The sequence below is a fragment of the Podarcis erhardii genome (genome assembly GCF_964252035.2).
Source record: "Podarcis erhardii genome assembly, chromosome: 17".
Taxonomy (NCBI): Eukaryota; Metazoa; Chordata; class Lepidosauria; order Squamata; family Lacertidae; genus Podarcis; species Podarcis erhardii.
In genome coordinates this window covers 1,148,357-1,167,435 of record NC_138515.1, presented here as the reverse complement: position 1 = coordinate 1,167,435, position 19,079 = coordinate 1,148,357, and the positions used below count along the sequence as shown (strand labels likewise).

Here is a 19,079-nt window from a genome sequence, read left to right as displayed (position 1 = left end):
TGTTCCACCCCATACGTTTAGCACATGGCTTACCCAAGGAATCCTGGGAGCTGTAGTTTGCTAAGGGTTCTGGGTATTGCAGCTCCATGCAGAGTAAACTACAGTTCCCATGATTCTTTGGAGGAAGCCAGGCACTTCAAATGTATCTTGCAGAAGTTGGAGGCTTGTACAGCAACCCCAACTGCCCAATCCCATGGATCCATCCAGACAAATGAGAGGCATGATGTGAGTCCAAGCACACATTCCAAGCCAGCCCCAAGCACTCCTGTTGAACAGTGAGTGGGGCCAATGAGGGACAGCATGGCCTAGGGAGCAGGTGTGCACTGGCCAGAGTCAAAGGGCCAAAGAAAGCCCCATGGGCAGAATGGCCGTATTTGGCTCAAGGCTGAAGGTTCCCCACCTCAACCTAAAGCCACCTCCTGAGTGGATGGCAGCTGGGTCATCCGGAGGCCAGGGCACCTGATGTTCAAAAATACGGATGACTGGAAGTGTTTCATTCACAGTGGGCATGGAATGAGTCCTGGGCACAGGTGTTGGTGTGGCACAGGCTATGGTAGAGAAGGAGGGCTTTTTCTGTTGAGGGCTCCTTTCTCTTTGCAGAGACGCTGTTTGTGGGTTCATGCCAAGTGGCTGAAGCTGGTGGGAGGGGGCCACAGCTGCAAAGGGAAGGGCCACACCTTTTCCTCTGCCTTTTTCTTTTGTTTTTTTTAAATAATATTTATTAACAGTTTAAAGATTACAAAAGAAAAAAAAAGAATTATACAAGACAATACAATACAATACAAAAACAAAAACAAAAACAAAAACAAAAACAAAAACAAAAACACCACACCACCCAAACCCTAAAACATTGAATCAACCAAACAAAACAAAAACAATTTAAAAACACATCCAATAATTTCGATATCATAACTTCCGTTCACTTGTTTCAGCGACCTCCTCACACCTCCCTTTTTGTATTCCACTTCTGTTAATTGTTTCAGCAATTCCTTTCCATCTTCCTCCGTTTTCTGTCCTATAATTTATCTTAACATATTCTAACCTTGTTTTTTCCCTTTAATACATTTACAATCTGTCTGTACCTAATTCCTTATAACATTTCTGCTAAAGCCATATAACTTCATTCCATCACTTTTCTAACATTCATTAATTTTACAATATTTCTGTAAATAATCTTTAAACTTTTTCCAGTCTTCTTCCACCGACTCTTCTCCCTGGTCTCGGATTCTGCCAGTCATTTCCGCCAGTTCCATATAGTCCATCAACTTCATCTGCCATTCTTCCAATACTTCGCGATGAGTATTCTTGCTGCTGTTGTTGCATACATAAAGAAAGTTCTGTCCTTCTTTGGCACCAATTGGCCGACCATGCCCAGGAGAAAGGCCTCTGGTTTCTTCAGAAAGGTATATTTAAATACCTTTTTCATTTCATTATAAATCATCTCCCAGAATGTCTTAATCCTTGGGCATGTTCCTCTGCCTTTTTCACCATCTCCTTTTCCATCCAGTGGTTCCATCCGGGACAGAGGCAAATCACTCATGAAAGATGTCTGAACTTGTAGCTGGAGTCTCCTTACAAGTAATCCCTAAGCAGCCAATGAGATGTCATCTCAGGAAGCCCCCCCCCGCCCCCCGTGTTATTCATCATCACTCCAGCAGCTGCTACAAGCTGCCCAAGGGAGGAGGCCAAGGGAGGAGGCCAGCAGTGGTCAGCAGCCATGGAGAGACCACTGCTGCTCAAGACAAGCGCTAGTGCTGGCAGGGGAAATAGGAACGTTACAGGATCAGATCAGAAGCCAGGGTGGCTTTCATAATTCTGGGACTGTCCCTGGGAAATAGGGAGACTTGGAGGGTATGCAATGAGATTTGAATGAGCCTCTTCCCCACGGTGCTACCCCACCTCTCTGAAGATCTCCTTCACTGAAGATTTTAGATAGAGTAGACTGTGGAGCTTGGGGGTGGCCAGGGGGTGGTGTGCTGGAATGAAGGAGAGCCCCAGGAGAGTAGAGGCCTTTATCTTGGCAGCCAAATTTGGCTTCCACCCCCACATCCCGCCAACACTGCAGTCAGCCAGAAATAGATCAGCGTGCATTAAGGAACAAAGAGAATGGCTATGGAAACCACAAATCGGTGCTACTTTTAAAGCAAACAGCTAATGAGTGCTTGGGAGAAAGGAAGAGGAGGAGCGAGGGTTTCACCCACTCATGAGGCCCAAGATTACCAACTTTTCTGCTATTTGCTGGCAGGCTTCTCCGCTTAGGTTTGAACAGCTGCCTGGCCAGTTGAAGTTCAGAAACAGAAGTTCAGCAAGTGAAGACTCCTGCAGTCATAGAATCATCATAGAATCATAGAAGAGTTGGAAGAGACCACAAGGGCCATCGAGTCCAACCCCCTGCCAAGCAGGAAACACCATCAGAGCACTCCTGACATATGGTTGTCAAGCCTCTGCTTAAAGACCTCCAAAGAAGGAGACTCCACCACACTCCTTGGCAGCAAATTCCACTGTCAAACAGCTCTTACTGTCAGGAAGTTCTTCCTAATGTTTAGGTGGAATCTTCTTTCTTGTAGTTTGGAACCATTGCTCCGTGTCCGCTTCTCTGGAGCAGCAGAAAACAACCTTTCTCCCTCCTCTATGTGACATCCTTTTATATATTTGAACATGGCTATCATATCACCCCTTAACTTCCTCTTCTCCAGGCTAAACATGCCCAGCTCCAGAAGGAGATTCGTTAACTGAATTTCTGGTGGTTGCACAGCTTAAAGGCACAGGAGCCTTGCCCCAAATGAGAATTGACAACCCTAGAGGACTAATTAACTGTAAATAAAAAGTAGGATATTTTAAGAGCATTGGTAGCAGTGACATCTCAAACCCCAGAATAACAACAGCAAAGTTGCTTTAACACATGAAAGGGTATATTTTTTATGTGATGGGTTTCCTGCCTTTGGCATACATACCATAAGCTCATACATTTTTTAAAAATGAACAACACAAACCAATGGATAGATGTAAGTGCTGTCAATGGCAGGATTGCCATATTTCAAGAGGTACAAATCCAGACACAGTTGCTCCAAAATGTTGTTGTTGTTGGGCTTTTGGGGCAATCAGACAGTGGCATGGCAAGCGCACTTCTGAACTCGCCATCTAGGAGGCAACAAGGAAGCGACCACTGCACAGCACTTCCGCTTCCATCAGGGGGAAAAAACTAAATCACGGACATTTACTATTAATTGAAAATTCCCCCCGGGCTCCAATTTAGCCCACACACTCCAGACATTACCGAAAATTTCTGGTATATATGGCGACCCTAGTCAATGGATATTCCCAACAGTGTTTGAAACCAGTGTGGGATGGAGCCACCCTCTCAACACGGCACCCTCCCCAGTCAGCAGTTACTAGAAGGGCATTTTGAAGAGAGATGACTAGGGAGGGCAAGAGTCCCGCCTCACCCCTTTAAGGGTGCTGCCCATGCAGGTGCCATGTTTTACAGCAGGTGGTAGCAACTGGGAGAGGGAATAGTATTCCTCAGTCCTGGGACCACCCATGGCTAGTTCTTAGGGTAGGGTCTTATGACTGTATGTACCTCAGTAGGCCTCTAGGGTGGTGCTCTGCAGCAGGAAGCACATGCCGAGTGCAGCTCTGGACAGCTAGCCTCTATCCTCTGTGGCCAGACCTGTGGCTCCCCTGAGCATGGGGAGCGCCATCTGGAGTGTGTGTTAATCTGAAGGGCTCCATGTATCCCTCTGAAATTCTGGAGCCCGACTGAACTGCACTTCTGCCTACCAATAAATTTCACAAGTCCACCTGAGCAAACTTGAAATCAACAGGACTTACTTTCCTCCAGTGAATATGAGGAGAACACAATAGTTTAAAACTTCAAAGTGGGGGAAATGAGTGCAGCAACTGCGGGTCGATCCAGGCTGAGTGTTAGGGCTGCTAAATCTCAAAATAAAAAAATACAGTGAGTCCAACAGCAAAGCCCAAGGGGTTTTTTGGGGGGGAGAAGCAGTGCCCAATAGTTTTTGACATATTGGAGTGAATCCTGCTACAAAAACTCATGCTAGATGCACATCTAAAAGCACAGGAGGGTGGGTAGGCCTCACTCAGTGTCTTCCTGGAAACGGGTCCAAAAGCAGAAAATCCAGTGAGACTGGCTTTACGTGTGTGTGTGTGTGTGTGTGTGTGTGTGTGTGTGTGTTTTGGGTTGGCAACACTACTGAGGACACACATTATGTACCTGCCCAGGCACTCTCTTCCACCTCATCGTTTCTCCGCTTCCAATCACCCCTTCCTGAAGCAGCTTTTCTTGGGGTGCTGTAGGGAGCTCTCCAGGTGCTGATAATGTGAGTCAGTTAGGCCCTGAGAAAGAAACTTTAGCAAGGCTGGTTAAGGGCTGCTTCTTGCCTCAGGTGTCATCTCAATTATATAAAGGGAACCCTTCTCAAGAGAGAAAGAAATTTTAGGTTTTGAGGTGGTGGGGGGGAACACAGCATGACTATTTTTTCCTTTGCAATAGATGAAGGTTGTTCAAGAGTTACTGTAGATGGTTTCTGCTCCTCAAGGCCACCATGGTCATGAGGAGAAGCAAAGGCCTCTCAGACAAGGTGGCCAAGATAGGGAGCTGGATGCAATTTAGGAGCAGCAGTTTGTCTGAACTATGCCACGTCTCTCTGGGTTCAAACTCACCAACTTCGGCCTTTTGGGGGTGTGGGGGAGAAGAGACTCTGGCCAAAGAAAATACACAGAATGGGAGAAAGCTCCTAGATCATTGCGCATATATACTTGAGTCAAGGTGTATTAAGGCATGAAAGAAATGTGTAATGGTCAAAGTTATAGAGATTCACAAAAAATGAAGCAACATTCTGTTAATCAGTGAGATGCAGCCACATTTAGCATAGGTGTTTTGTTTTTCAATTCTGCATATTTAGCTTTTTGCTAAGGAAGAAGCAGAAAGAGCTGCTTTGGGCATAGCTCACTGTGGAAAAGCAACACAGAAATAAATTGAATTAACACTTTCTAGACTGGCCCAAAGTCAGTTGTTTTAGGAACTACTCAGCTACTCAGTGGTTCCATCTTGGTCATTCCTGCCCTGCTGGCTTCAGCCAACTAGACGGAGGCAGAGGAGGAGGAGGAAGCAACCACCCTCCTTTACATGTTCTACTCTGAGGAGCTTTTGCTCTTGGGGATGGGGAAGAAATGATTCTGTTTGAAGACAAACCTATTGAATCCACACTCTCCAAAACAATATGTAACCCAAAATAGGTATCCTTCAGAATTCAGTTACCCAGATTTTGTAATTCTCCAAGCAATGCATTTACAAAAATGCACATATTACAGTAAAGTGTGCATTAAAAGAACATATTAGTGAAAAAAAAATTAAATGTATATTAGGGGAAATTGCTTCCAAAAAGGTGTACATTAGTCAAAATGGCAGACAAAAATGTGTGTAGTATGCTGATGAATTATCACGAGGATGTTGTATTGTTTTTCTTATGCTCAACTTGCAGCAGAAATGTAGGAAACTGGATTTAAGATTAGAAAAATGGGAAACCGAGAGAACTGAAATTAACAAACCTGCCTATCTCTAACTGCTACTGCCACGTCACTCCAGGCATGTGTACAAGACAGCCACTCAAGGTCAGCCCTATCAGTAGGCAAGCTGAGGCAGCTGCCTCAGGCAGCTGATTTTGAGTGTCAGGCAATGGCAGCAAATGGTTAGTTATTTAATGAATTCTTTTTGTATTTTTACTACTGGGGTGGGAAAGGAAATTTTCTGCCTTCAGCTCCAAACTAGCTTGGCCAGCCCTGGATACTCCTATGTCTTGTAGAAGGGAAAGCCATTTGCTGTTTGGCTTCCCATAGCAGAATGTCATGGGGCAGCCCTGATAGACTTCCACCCCATGGTTCCTCCGTTGCCCTGATTGCTGTGTCACACTCACGTGGACTAAGGTAGGAGCAACTGTAGTGACAGCTCTGCGTCCCATGTGATAAACAGTGTGTGTGTCTTTGTTGCCTATAGTTTCCCTCTGCTCTCCATGCCTGGCTGAAGAATCAGCTGCAAAACCACAGCTAGAAAGTCCTCATAACTCCTCTCCCGACAGGGACAAACTACACATTACACAGCAACTTGGCATAAGAGAGATATCAAGAAGGCATGGTTTGCATCAGAGAAAGGGGGCAGAAAGGGAACCCTTTATCACCTTCTTCCGTTGACATCCCCCCCCCACTTTTTAGCAATATTAGCACAGGCTGAGGCTATCTGGGAAATGACTGCAGAGAACTGAGAGGATTTGCACGTGGGGGGGGCAGACACAGAGAAATTTATCAATTCTATTCAATAAATTAAGTTGTAGAGAGGGACACTGCTGTCCAGGAGCCATTAGCTGCAGGCAGTATCCCAGTCCAGAATGAGTCTCCCCCGCCCCCGGGCCCCTGATACAGAGCATGTGCACTGGGGTACACTTCCAGAGTAACATGGCTTTGGGTTATTGAGGCAGGTGCCACTACTCCCACAAAGAGTGACATTTTGTGTGGTTTACATTAAGTAGCCCAAGGGAGAAAGAGGCTTCCAAGAGACTAAAGGATCTGGAAACAGTCAGGAAAAAAGAGTCAGCAATGAAAGAGTTTTGTTGAAAAATAAATTTATTTACAGGGAAGGATCCCAGAGAGAGTCATCATAAAAAATAAAACAGGATCCAAGCCCCAGTGCAGAGGTAACCAGAGAGGAACAGATCCCCATCACCCCTGGCTCAGGGCACCAGACCAGGTCAACAATGAAGAAGATCAGGAAGGGGGAAACTGCAGTACATCTACTTCAGCATGTTGCAGGATCCCAGCAGATTATCTACTTCAGACCAAAGTGCTGAATCCCTGGATTTTGCCTGGGTCTTCCCATGTGTCTCAACCAGTCCCTGCCACATTGGCACTCTGTAGGACTCAAAGTGCCACTGAGATAAAAAGAGAAATCCTGAACAGCACAGACCCAACAAAATTGACAAGTCCTCAAATACAAACAGAAGCATGTTCAAGCGAGGAAGGCAAAAAAAAAAGTCACTTCTTTCCACGGACAATTGTTAGTTACTGCAGCAAGTTCCCTTGCTATATTTTAGATGACATTATTTTGGAATCAGTGGTACAAGTCCCTTCCCCATAGCCTGGTCTGAATGTGATGTGAGGCTCAGGGAGAACTGGGGCAAGCCTTTTAAAAAGAGGAAGACACCACATTCCCTTCTCTTGGGCACACGTTACTGTATGGCCACATCCAGAGGCTATTCATTTAGACGTGGTCAAGATGTGATCTTACATCCTCAACAAAGCTTTGCAAAAAGTCTCTTGGCACCTTAACACCATGAGAGATTTAGTGCAGCGCAAAATTTCATTGACTAAAACTCACTTCATTAGATGCCATTTGATTTCATGACTTGTCTTTAAAAGCTTGTATGGCAATATTGTAAGCCACAAGACTGTTAAGTTCAGTTCAGTTTATTAGTCACAACCAAAAAGGTTTTACCCACTGTGACTCTGTTTTGCTTTAACTTGACTTTTCTGCTTGGCCCTGTCTCAACAGACACACTGGCCAACAGACTTAGCTTTGAAATTTGACAGTTATTATATTTGTTTATTAGCAGCTTTATACAATATTGTAATTACCAGTGAAGTTAAACCAGCTTCTTCACTTAGCAAATTGAAGCTGGTAAGGTTGGAGAAAGGTCTGCAATTTCCACCTTCTGCCCGTCATGCCTATTATACAGAGATTTTACCTAGTTTCTCTATATAATAACAGCCACTCCCTGGTACCCCATTGTTGCTTTATTCAAATGTCAATGAAACATAAAGGGATCAGTTGGTTTGGGAGACGTAAAGGAGGCAATACATGGAAGGGTTGGGCCTCAGCTGAGGTGAAGAAAGGAAACAATGTGGTTCTAAAAAAATGTTAAGGTAGGGGTTCTCTTATTTTATCTCAAGAAAATCACCGGGAAAGGAAATGAAGCCGCCATCAGAGGTGGTAACAACGAAACTGACCATCACTATGCTAGATTCCAACTCCTACCTCACACATTAAACGCTCGCTTCCATCTAAGGCTCAGGAAACACCGTGCCAGGAAATGGGGCCGCCATTCAGGGGTAGCAGCGGAACTTTTTTTTTCTTCTCCCGTTAGATTCCCAAAATGTTTAGGGGTATGCGTACCCAGGGGGGAAAGCACTGGTTCTGGTTCTTGCTTCTTCCTGACTCCCCAATAAAAGGGGGGCAGTGCATCAGAAAACTCCTTCTTTTCTCATCCACCAGTGGAGCTCTAGTCTCAGGAAGTGCAAGAGCTGCTCAGCATACAAGGCTGGAGAAAGAGTTGGGAATAAGCAAGGGAGGGTAGGGCCACACACACACACTGTGTATTTAAAGTACCTTACTCTCCCCAAATAATACCAGGAAGTGTAGTTTACCCCTCACAGAGCTACAGTTCCCAGCACCCTTAACAAAGTACAGTTCCAAGGTTTATTTTAGGGAAAGCTATGTGCTTTAAATGTATGGCATATGCAGCCCAAGCATGGGAAAAGGCTGGAACCCTAGAAAATCATCAGCTTTTAATTCATACTATGTGATAACTCCACTACCTCCTCATACAGCTTATGATTTCTTTCTCTCAGGATTCTATCAAGTCAGGAAGGGCATATAATGGTACCAAATACAGTTGAGTGAAACTGCTGCTTCAAGTTATTTCTGCTTTGAGAGCTTGCACCCACACGTCTGATTACTCCTCAATTTCACCATGATGTTGGCATGAGAGGATTCCAACCTGGTGACTCAGCAGAGTTTCCCTCAAATGTGCACCAGCAGCCCAATCCTGTGAAGAATGCTGCAAGAAAGCCCATTGAACTCAATGGGCACACTTTTAAGCACACTGAACTCCACAAGGGATCAAGCTGCAATGTGTACAAGACTCTTGATAAAAACAAAATTACTCCCAATTAGAACATTGCCCTTTAAAAATTAAGCACTCCCACTTCTGGGTGCTGCAGAATAGTGGACGGAGCAGGAGCCTGCTCTCTCTGACAGGCTCGGGGTTAGGGGAAGTGCAAAGACGATGCGTACCCCTTAAAAAAACCTAAAATGATTCATAGGAGGCTCTTCGGGGTCCTGCTGCCCAAGACGTGAGGTCTCTTGCGCTCCCCCGCTGCTCTGAAAAGGGGAGGGGGTGAGTTCGAGCCGCCGGACAAAGGCTCCAGCGAAGAAAAGCCTCAAGCTCCAGCCAATAGCGCTTACCTTTCCCAAAAACATGTATCTGAAGAAGTGTGCATGCACACGAAAGCTCATACCAAGAACTGACTTAGTTGGTCTTTAAGGTGCTACTGGAAGGAATTTGTTTTGTTCTTTCCCAAAAACTGTAAGATAAAAAACTTCTGGATTATTTGGAATACCTGGAAAAATTGGATTGATTTGGCAAAGCGATAGGGTGTTAAAAAGGAAGTCCAGCCATGGCTTCCTTTACTCTGCATGGGAACATTCTACAAGTGTAAGTGGATCTCTCTTTGACTTTCACTTCTTTTCTCCCACTAATACTACCAAAAGATTAAATAGTTAAGAAAATTTGGATAGAGGACTTGACTTTGACCTTATTTAATATTATTTTATAAGGTCAGTTTTTACTTTTATTTTTTATGGGTTTTGACTTTTATTTCTTTTTTTCCTGCTAATGATTAAGTGCTAAAGGATTGATTAATTAAGAAGATTAGATAGGGAACTTGGTTTCAAGTCCACCTCCCCCCCCCATATTTTTTAAATTTATCTTGCAGTGGTTTGAAGGTAAAACCATTCCTTTGTGTTATTTAGAAATTAGTAACCTTCTTGGGGAACTGAGCACCCAGGTCAATTTTGGGAGTTGAAATCTTGCTAAACAATTTTTAATTTCTTTTTTTTTAAAAAAATTACTTTTTTACTTTGAAAGTTGAGGCATTGAACTGGAGACATTAAATTTGGATTTATGTATTTATTTTAGCAAAAAAGTTGAGACACTGAATTTGATCTCTCTGCTAGGGAATTGTGAATAATATTGAATGACTTGGCTCGATCATCGTTTTAGACATTAATTATAAGATATCCAATACACATCTTGTAACCTGACCTGCCAAAAAAATGGAATCTTCGCTATTATAATTCAATTTTTAAAATATATTTCTTCTTCATTATCATTATCTTGATTGATTTGGGCCTATGGGGAACAAACTAAAAAAAAGCCTGGGAACACTCCTGGATTGGGCTTTAAGAAGCTGAAGAAATATTCCTCTGGAAACTGGATTCCTGGCTCTCTGGTTTTATCATTTTTTATTTTTATTTTTATCCTGCGAGTTTAACATTGGATTTGATTCCTGAGTGAAGGGTACCGTTTCCCTTTTCTTGTTGGGGGGGATTGAATTTGCCTTTTAAGGTGTTGTTTGGTTGGATTAAGAAAAGCTCAGAGAGTAAAGCCATTTTCCAGGCTTTCTTCCATTCCCCCTGTGTATTTCGTTACAGAGAATGACAGGAAAGACTATAAATAACCTTTCCCTTTGGGTGAGCAGAACTTTGTTTTGAGGACACTCAGCAAAACAGAAGAAGTGTTTTTAAACAGGGGGAGATAGAAGGGGAGGGGAGGGAAGGGGAGGGAGGAGGACATCTGTTGGTGGGAAGTTGTAATTGCCTCTGGATTTTTTTTGTTTTCTCTGTCTAAAAGAGAAAGTGTGACACCTAGCAGACAGAAAAAAGTGCATCCGATAAAACTTGTGATAAAATTGGGACAGATTATGTTAATTAATAAAAATAAACCATAGAATTATAAATATTTAGATATGGTGGCAAACCACCCCCCCATTCCAACAGGAGCCTCAGTGGCAACTCCAGGACAGGGGAGAAGGGGTTCCGCCCAGGAATTAGAACCAAAAACTGATATTGCAGAAATGATTATGGATTTAAGAAAGGAAATGAGGGAGAATGCAAAAACATTGTGGGGTCAACTGGGTCAGAATACAAAATTTGTACTAGACTTGACAGGACAAATTAAAGAATTGACAAATAAGATGACAGATTTGGGAATATCAGTACAGGAGCTTAAAACTAACACACAAAGTTTAAAAGAAAAGACAAAGAAAGCACAGGCAGAGGGAAAAGACTGGATAAAAGATCAAGAGAAATTGAGGGGGGTTTTGCAGAAGCGAGGGCCTTGCAGGAATCAGCTTGGGATGCAATAGCAGTATTGGAAATGTGCTTCTGGGGAATTCCAGATGAGAGGAGGATATAGGATCTAAATCAAGCATGGCCAAACTTGGCCCTCCAGCTGTTTTGGGACTACAACTCCCATCATCCCTAGCTAACAGGACCAGTGGGCAGGGGTGATGGGAATTATAGTCCCAAAACAGTTGGAGGGCCAAGTTTGGCCATGCCTGAATTCCAAATTAATTAAGGAGCTGTCAGAATGGACAGGGATTCAGGAAGAATTGGTGGGAAATTCGATACACAGAGCCTTCAGAGTTAAATCAAGTTATGCTTGATTGCCAGGAGATTGCCTAGTAATTTTTAATTCATGTGTAATAAAGGATACAATATTAAAAATGAATTATCAAAAAAGATTACAAATTATCAAAAAAGATTACAAATAGGAGAACAGAATTCAATCATCCTGAAGGAGATACCTATTGGATTACTTTAAAAACTAGCTAATTACAAATTTCTGACATATGCTCTGAAAAGTAATCAAATTCCATATAGATGGAAATTCCCAGAAGGAGTTTGCTTTACATATAAGGGTAAGAAACAAAGGTACAGAGACATATCAGAGGTCCAGAAATTTTGGAGAAAGTATAAAAAAGAATTAGGAGAAGTGAAGCCCTTGAAAGAAGGCGAAGGGGAGCGAAGACAAGAAGAGGTAGAAAAGCAACAAGACTCGTAATTAGATAACTAGAAATAATAAAATTTTAAAACAAATCAGAATGGTAGATTTAAAAGTATTAACTTGGAATGTAAATGGCCTTAATGGTAAGGCAAAAGGAAAAAGATAGAACATGTGTTGCAAAAACATAATTTTGATATAATTTACTTAAAAGACACTCATGTAGCTAAAAAACATAGAAGAGTCTTGATAAATAAAATAATTGAATTGGAATTTGTAACTCAGATAAGAGAAAGAAAATGGTATCATATGTAAAACCGAAACTGGAGCCAAAACAATTATTTAAGGATGTGAAGAGAAGAATGATTGCAGTACAAATAACATCACAAAGCGAGAAAATAATCTTAATTAGAATATATGCACCGAATGAGAGAAAGTCAGAATTTTAAAAAAAAATGTTAGAAGATAATATGTTGGAATATATGGACCAGAAGATAATTTTAATGGGAGATACAAATGGGGTAGTCTCCCTAGAGATGGACAGAACAATAAGAAAAACAGAAACAAAGGAAGGGAGACTACCCACAACCTTTTTAAAAATGGTGGAGAATTTTGGTTTGATAGATATTTGGAGATTTAAACATCCACTGGATAGGGAATTCACATTTTTTTCAGAATCACACCAGTGCAGTGGAAGAATTGACTCAGTATGGCTCTCGAGAGAATTATTGATACAGGCCTAAAAGGTAGATACACAACCAAGAACACTTTTGAACCATAATTTAATAATACTTGAATTAAAGGGAGAGAAAAATACCCCGTGTAGATGGAGATTAAATGAGGGACTTCTAGATAACCAGAACATCTTACAAAAAGCAGAAAAAGCCCCAAGGGATTATTTTGAGCTAAATTTAAATTAAGAAACAGGTAGAAAGATGGTCTGGGATGCTAGTAAAGCTGTAGAGAGGATTCTTTATCCAACAAAATGCCTATAAGAAAAAAATTAGAGAAGGAGAAAAGAAAGAAGTATTGGAGGAATTGAGTTGGTTACAAAACTGGGGGAAGTCAATAAAACAAACAATAAAGATGCTACAAACATAATATTCAATTATAATAAATCTGGAAATAGAGTGCAAAATAAAAAGGAGGAAACAGCAAATTTTTGAATATGCCAATAAGCCAGGTAAATTACTAGCATGGCAGTTAAGGAAAAAACAGGGCATAAATTTAATAATAATAATAATAATAATAATAATAATAATAATAATAATAATTTATTAACACCCCACCCATCTGGCTGGGTTTCCCCAGCCACTCTGGGAGGGTCCCAATCAAATATTAAAAACAAAATACAGCATTAAACATTAAAAACTTCCCTAAACAGGGCTGCCTTCAGATGTCTTTTAAAAGTACTTTGAAAGAAACAAAGAGAGATTTGAGGTAGGATGAATTTATCTTTTTGGGGAAGAATATCAGTGATAAAAATGAATGTATTGCCAATAATGTTATTTTTATTTCAGTCAATACTGGTGATCGGCAGTGCAGGACACTTCAAGGAATGGCAAAAAGATATTTCTAGATTTATTTGGCAGGGGAAGAAACCAAGGATAAAATATAAATTGCTAACAGATGCTTTCGCCTTACCAGATTAAAAATTCTACTATAAGGCATCCTGAATTTGCTGGATCCAGGAATGGATAACATTGAAAAATGCAGATATTTTAGATTTAGAAGGACATGATAATAGATTTGGATGGCATGCATATTTATGGTATGAAAAAGCAAAGGTACACAAAGATTTTCAGAATCATTTAATAAGAAAATAATTTTTTATGGTATGGGGAAAATATAAAAACTTATTAGAACAAAAAAACCACCTTGGTGGCTCTCCCCTTTAGAAGCAATATCTCAGAAAAAAACTGAATATGAGAAGGGAACGCAGTGGATGTAGCCTACCTTGATTCCAGCAAGGCATTTGACAAGGTGCCCCATGATATTCTTGTAAAGAAGCTGGTAAAATGCGGTCTGTAAAATGCTGGGCTGCATCAATAGGAGTATAGCATCTAGATCAAGGGAAGTAATAGTGCCACTGTATTCTGCTCTGGTCAGACCTCACCTGGAGTACTGTGTCCAGTTCTGGGCACCACAGTTCAAGAAGGACACTGACAAACTGGAACGTGTCCAGAGGAGTGCAACCAAAATGGTCAAAGGCCTGGAAACGATGCCTTATGAAGAACGGCTAAGGGAGCTGGGCATGTTTAGCCTGGAGAAGAGGAGGTTAAGGGGTGATATGATAGCCATGTTCAAATATATAAAAGGATGTCACATAGGGGAGGGAGAAAGGTTGTTTTCTGCTGCTCCAGAGAAGCGGACACGGAGCAATGGTTCCAAACTACAAGAAAAAAGATTCCACGTAAACATTAGGAAGAACTTCCTGACAGTAAGAGCTGTTCGACAGTGGAATTTGATGCCAAGGAGTGTGGTGGAGTCTCCTTCTTTGGAGAAGAAGGAGCAGAGGCTTGACAACCATATGTCAGGAGTGCTCTGATGGTGTTTCCTGCTTGGCAGGGGCTTGGACTCGATGGCCCTTGTGGTCTCTTCCAACTCTATGATTCTATGATTCTATGATTCTAAGTAATTGGCTGACATATAGAGAGCTGTTAACCAAAGTAGAACACCAAGTGAAACTAAAAGACTATGAGGAGATAAGGGATTTATTAATGGATTGGTTAGAGTTTCACCAACTAAATGATATTTTTAAAAGACAATAAGAAAGGTTTTAATTGTGAGATAGCAAGATTTCAAAAAGATCTATTAGAAAATAATCCCAACTTAGGACTTCCGGGTTGGCGCCATCGCCGAATGGCGGACTCCCTCCGAGCTCCGGAGGGAGCCAGCTCGGCAGGGGCTGGGTCCTACCACGCCGGCGACGCGGGGACCCTCAAAAACCATGGGCGCTGAAACCCATGGGCATGGTGACTCGGCGGGCACTGTTTGCGCCACCCCGACCCGCGAAGGAGCCTTTTTAAAGGCTGCGGAGCGGGTGCCGGGGGGTGTGTGGTGCTATGAGTCCTCCGCTTCCCCTGCCAAGCGAAGCCACATGCCATTCGGCGGAGAGTGCTGACTTCTTCCATTGAAAATTTGGATCAAAAAGAATAACCCGTGAGTAATTGGAAACTGGACTTAAAAAGGGGAAAAAATTTAAATTCGGAGCGAGCGGGGGAGGTGCAAAAAGGAAGTCAGTCTCCCCCCGGTTGTAGAGGAATTAAAGCAAAGGATTTGACAACTAAGATCGAGTGCTACCTTATTTTGATAAAGTTACTAATTTCACGATGGAAAACTATAAGATTGGGCTGGAGGAGAAAAGTAAAATGTGAGCTAAAAGGCAACCCCCCCGTGAACCGGGAGCGATCCGCGAGAGCGCCGGGAGAGGAGCAACAGAGGCTTTGACAGCTGTCAAAGGAGCTGTCAAAGTTGAAGAATAAAAAGAGAACTTTGTTACGAGGACTTTGCCGGTTATATTCATTACAAATTGGATATTAATTGTTTAAAATAAAGAATAACAAGTTACTTTGACTGTTGGGTGTGATCTGGAAGGAAACTGAGTTACTATAATCCCTCTAGAGGGGATGTGGGACACTACAAGTATTGCTGGTATGGAATTTGAACAGGACTTCTTATCTCCTGGGAAACTGCAGAAATGGAATACTATTTTGTCTACAGAGGTCTCTACACTAAAGGAGACAATGGATTTATCTGTTGAAGAATGGAAGGGACTTGACGTAAAGTTTTGTTCCTGAATAACAAAGCCTCTGTAGAGGATTTAGAAGCTTTTGGAATTAGAACATTTTTGCAGGGGAGCAGGAAATGAAACTAGAGGAAAGTGAGGAGAGAGAATAATAAGAACAACATGAACAATAAGAATTGGATAAAGTTGGAAGTGGGAACATTTGGGACATCCAGATTTGAAAGGTCTAAAGAAACAAAATTGGAGTTTTTGCTCTTGAATATAGAGATTTGGATGGAAAAAATGGGCCTTTTTGAGATAGTTTTTTTTTCAAGATTGGACGTTCAAAATTAAAGATGACCAAAAAGGCGGCAAAGACTTTTAAAAAGACGGCAAAGTGGACTTGTGAAGGATTTCGGCCTAGATGTGGGATCTCCAGGATGACAGCAGGGATGGACACTGGGGAACGCAACCGGGAAAGGGGGGGGGATATTGGAATCCAAAGGGTGTTAAACTATACTTTATTCTTTTTTCTATCTTTTTTATTTTAACCTGTTCTGCATATTAAAGAGGGGAACTCGTGGAAGGGAGCGGGGTTGATTTTAGGGGATGGAAAAACATTTTTAACATTGAGTTAATCATAATAAGTTTAAAATTTGGGGTAAGAACTTGTTGAATCTATTTGAAGGAATCGGAATACAAAAGGGGGTGGGGCGGGAAAGTCCTGAAAGGATATCAATGAAAATAAGGTTATAAAATGGATGTTTTATTTTTATTTTTTATTTTTTCTGTTATATTTGAAAATGTTCAATAAATATTATTAAAAAAAAAAAGAAAATAATCCCAACTTATTGTCGAAAATGTACAGTTTGCTCTTAGAATGGCATACAAAAGATGAACAGGTCAAGTCAGTAATGATACACTGGGCAAAGGATTTGGGACATAATATTTAGATGGCATATTGGAAAAGGTTATGGAAAACAAACTTGAAATTTACGGCATGTTTGAAATAAAATTATATGAAAATGATGTACCGGTGGTATTTGACTCCTAGTAAGTTAGCAAAAATGTATAGGACAAGTACAAATACCTGCTGGCAATGTAAAGAAAAAGAAGGTACTTTTATCATATGTGGTGGACTTGTAAGGTAATAAAAGCCTTCTGGGAGATGATATATAATGAAATAAAAAAAATGTTTAAAATACCTTTGTTAAAAAAAACAGAAGCTTTCTTATTAGAAATTATAGGTACTGACATCCCAAAGGAGCAGAAAATCCTTTTTATGTATGCGACAACAGCCGCTCGGATGTTACTATCCCAGAGATGGAAAGAAGACAAAGTCCTTACCAGAGAAGAATGGCAAGCTAAGCTGATGCCGAAATGGCAAAGCTGACTGGAAAACCCAGGAACCAAGAGAACTTTTTTTTTTTAAAGAATGGGAAAATTTTATAAGTTATCTAGGAGACCACTGTAAGCAGATGGAAACATTCACAGGATTTTAATTCCACTTGTAATGTAATAAGTACTTTGGATAATATGGATTGATATAAAATTTAGAGTATGGAAGAAGTTGTAAATGTTGAAAATAGAGGGAGTGGGGAGAAGTCGCAAGATTCAGAGTAATTTCAATATATGGATATGTATTTGGATTGTTATAATTTCATATTTGTAAAATCAAATAGAAATGATTTCAAAAATATAAAAATTAAAATTAAGCAACCCCAAATGCTAAAGTATTTTCTGATTGTTTTGGCTTACAAAATAATTCAGATCCACTGATCTTGCAGAATTACTCTCAGTTTACAAGATAACTGAACTTAAGAAGGAAAATATATGCAGTGTATGTTATTTGCTGCAGTATCGTGTTCCATGGTCCTTTTGCAGTCACCTCTTGAACATGCCTCCACACGAGGATCCCTTTGTCACATGGGTCAGCACTAATGTATGGCTACAAAAGTTGTTTTACTCCAGCACAAAAAGTTATCGAAAGCTGCACATGGTGAAGGGAGGAGGGGGAGCAAAACACCACCCTAGGACTGCAGGCCGTTCCTTTGACTCCTTCGGAGCTGCGCCCTCCTAAGTCCTCCGGGGACTTTCAAGCAATTAACCCTGAAGACACAGGCTTCAGGATGGAGAGCGCCAAAGAGGCCATTTGTCCTAGGCAAAAGGTTGATAAAGCTACTTTGCTGGGTGCTCTCAAGAAAACTGGGACAAGCCCAATGGCACCTGCATGAGAGAGAGGCTCCATGTGGAGAGCCAGCGATTGGAGAAAGCCCGGCTCAAATGGTTCTAAGCATTGTGCAGGCTCTCACATGGCTTGACCATATCAGTCAGTCATGGCTTACTTGATCTCCTCACTGTTTGCATATGGTGTACTCAAAGTGTAACCATATTTCACTTAGTTTATATGAAACAATATTTGCATTTTACTGAATGTTTACTCATGGCTTACCTGCGGTTTGCATGTTGGATGGCTAAAGCTAAACCACAGGTTACTGATGAAATTACGTTACAAGTTCATGGTTTACAAATACTTACACATGATGTATTAGAGGGTTACACAATGTCTTGCCATTGTTCACTCTTCCCTTGCCTGCGTGTTGCCAATGGTTTATCCTTCCATCTGCCACTTGGATGCACTGGGCTCAGCCACAATGTATTCTCGTTCCCACCTGTTTTGCCATCGTGTAACTCATGGCTTATGATGGTGTACTCACAGTTTGCGCTAAAGCACACCTTACTTTATACACAAATCACACATGATTTGTTCATAGTTAACACTCATGGTTTGTACCTGATTGAGTTGCAGATTGCTGTTTACACAAAGGACCTAATTTATTAAATAAATCTGTAAACCACCCCTTGTAAAGCACTTAAGATTTCTCCCAATGGGAGGCAATATGGAAGTGCAAAAAAGTATAATCATTATTACTATTAAATGCTACACAAAGGGATGATTAAAATTAACCACATATTTCTTTTAAAGCACAGAAAATCTGCCACTTAAAATGCTCTTCGGCCACCTCTTGTCTCTATCATCCAATCTCTACTCCCTCTTGGCTTCCTCTGGCTTCATAACTTGTGGTAGCAAGAGTGCATTTAGCATCATCGGCCAAAAAGAGCCAAAGGAATGAAGCCTATGCATCTTAATTACTTCTAAAGTTACAACTGGGTGTAAGCGAATCAGGGCCAAACTGGACACAAATGCAGCAGGTGTGTGTTTTCAAACTGCAAGAGGGACAGATGGGTGGGGGCGATAACCTCTTACCCCACCCTTTCCATAGTTTTCTCGCAGCTAAACTCACTTTCCATATGGGATCCCTGCTGGTGGAAAAACCATGCAGAACAAACTGTGGGGTGGTAAGCTGTGAGTCAGGGAGGGTTTCATGTGCCTCATGCAGAAGACCTTCTCCCTTTGTCAGCTCCTCCCCAGCCCCAGTTTCAAAGTGGCATGGGGTCATTTCCATGTTTAAATACATGGGCCTGTAGTCAACTAA

The 19,079-nt window shown here is 41.5% G+C and overlaps 1 long non-coding RNA gene across 1 annotated transcript; it reads left to right on the top strand.

Annotated features, from left to right (window-relative positions):
• The first annotated feature begins 1,732 nt into the window (after positions 1-1,732).
• LOC309332026 lies at positions 1,733-13,782 on the top strand. Its single transcript, XR_014152037.1, has 4 exons — positions 1,733-2,324; positions 2,697-9,283; positions 9,383-13,330; positions 13,376-13,782. It is a non-coding gene; the product is annotated as an uncharacterized lncRNA (long non-coding RNA).
• Positions 13,783-19,079: the final 5,297 nt, after the last annotated feature.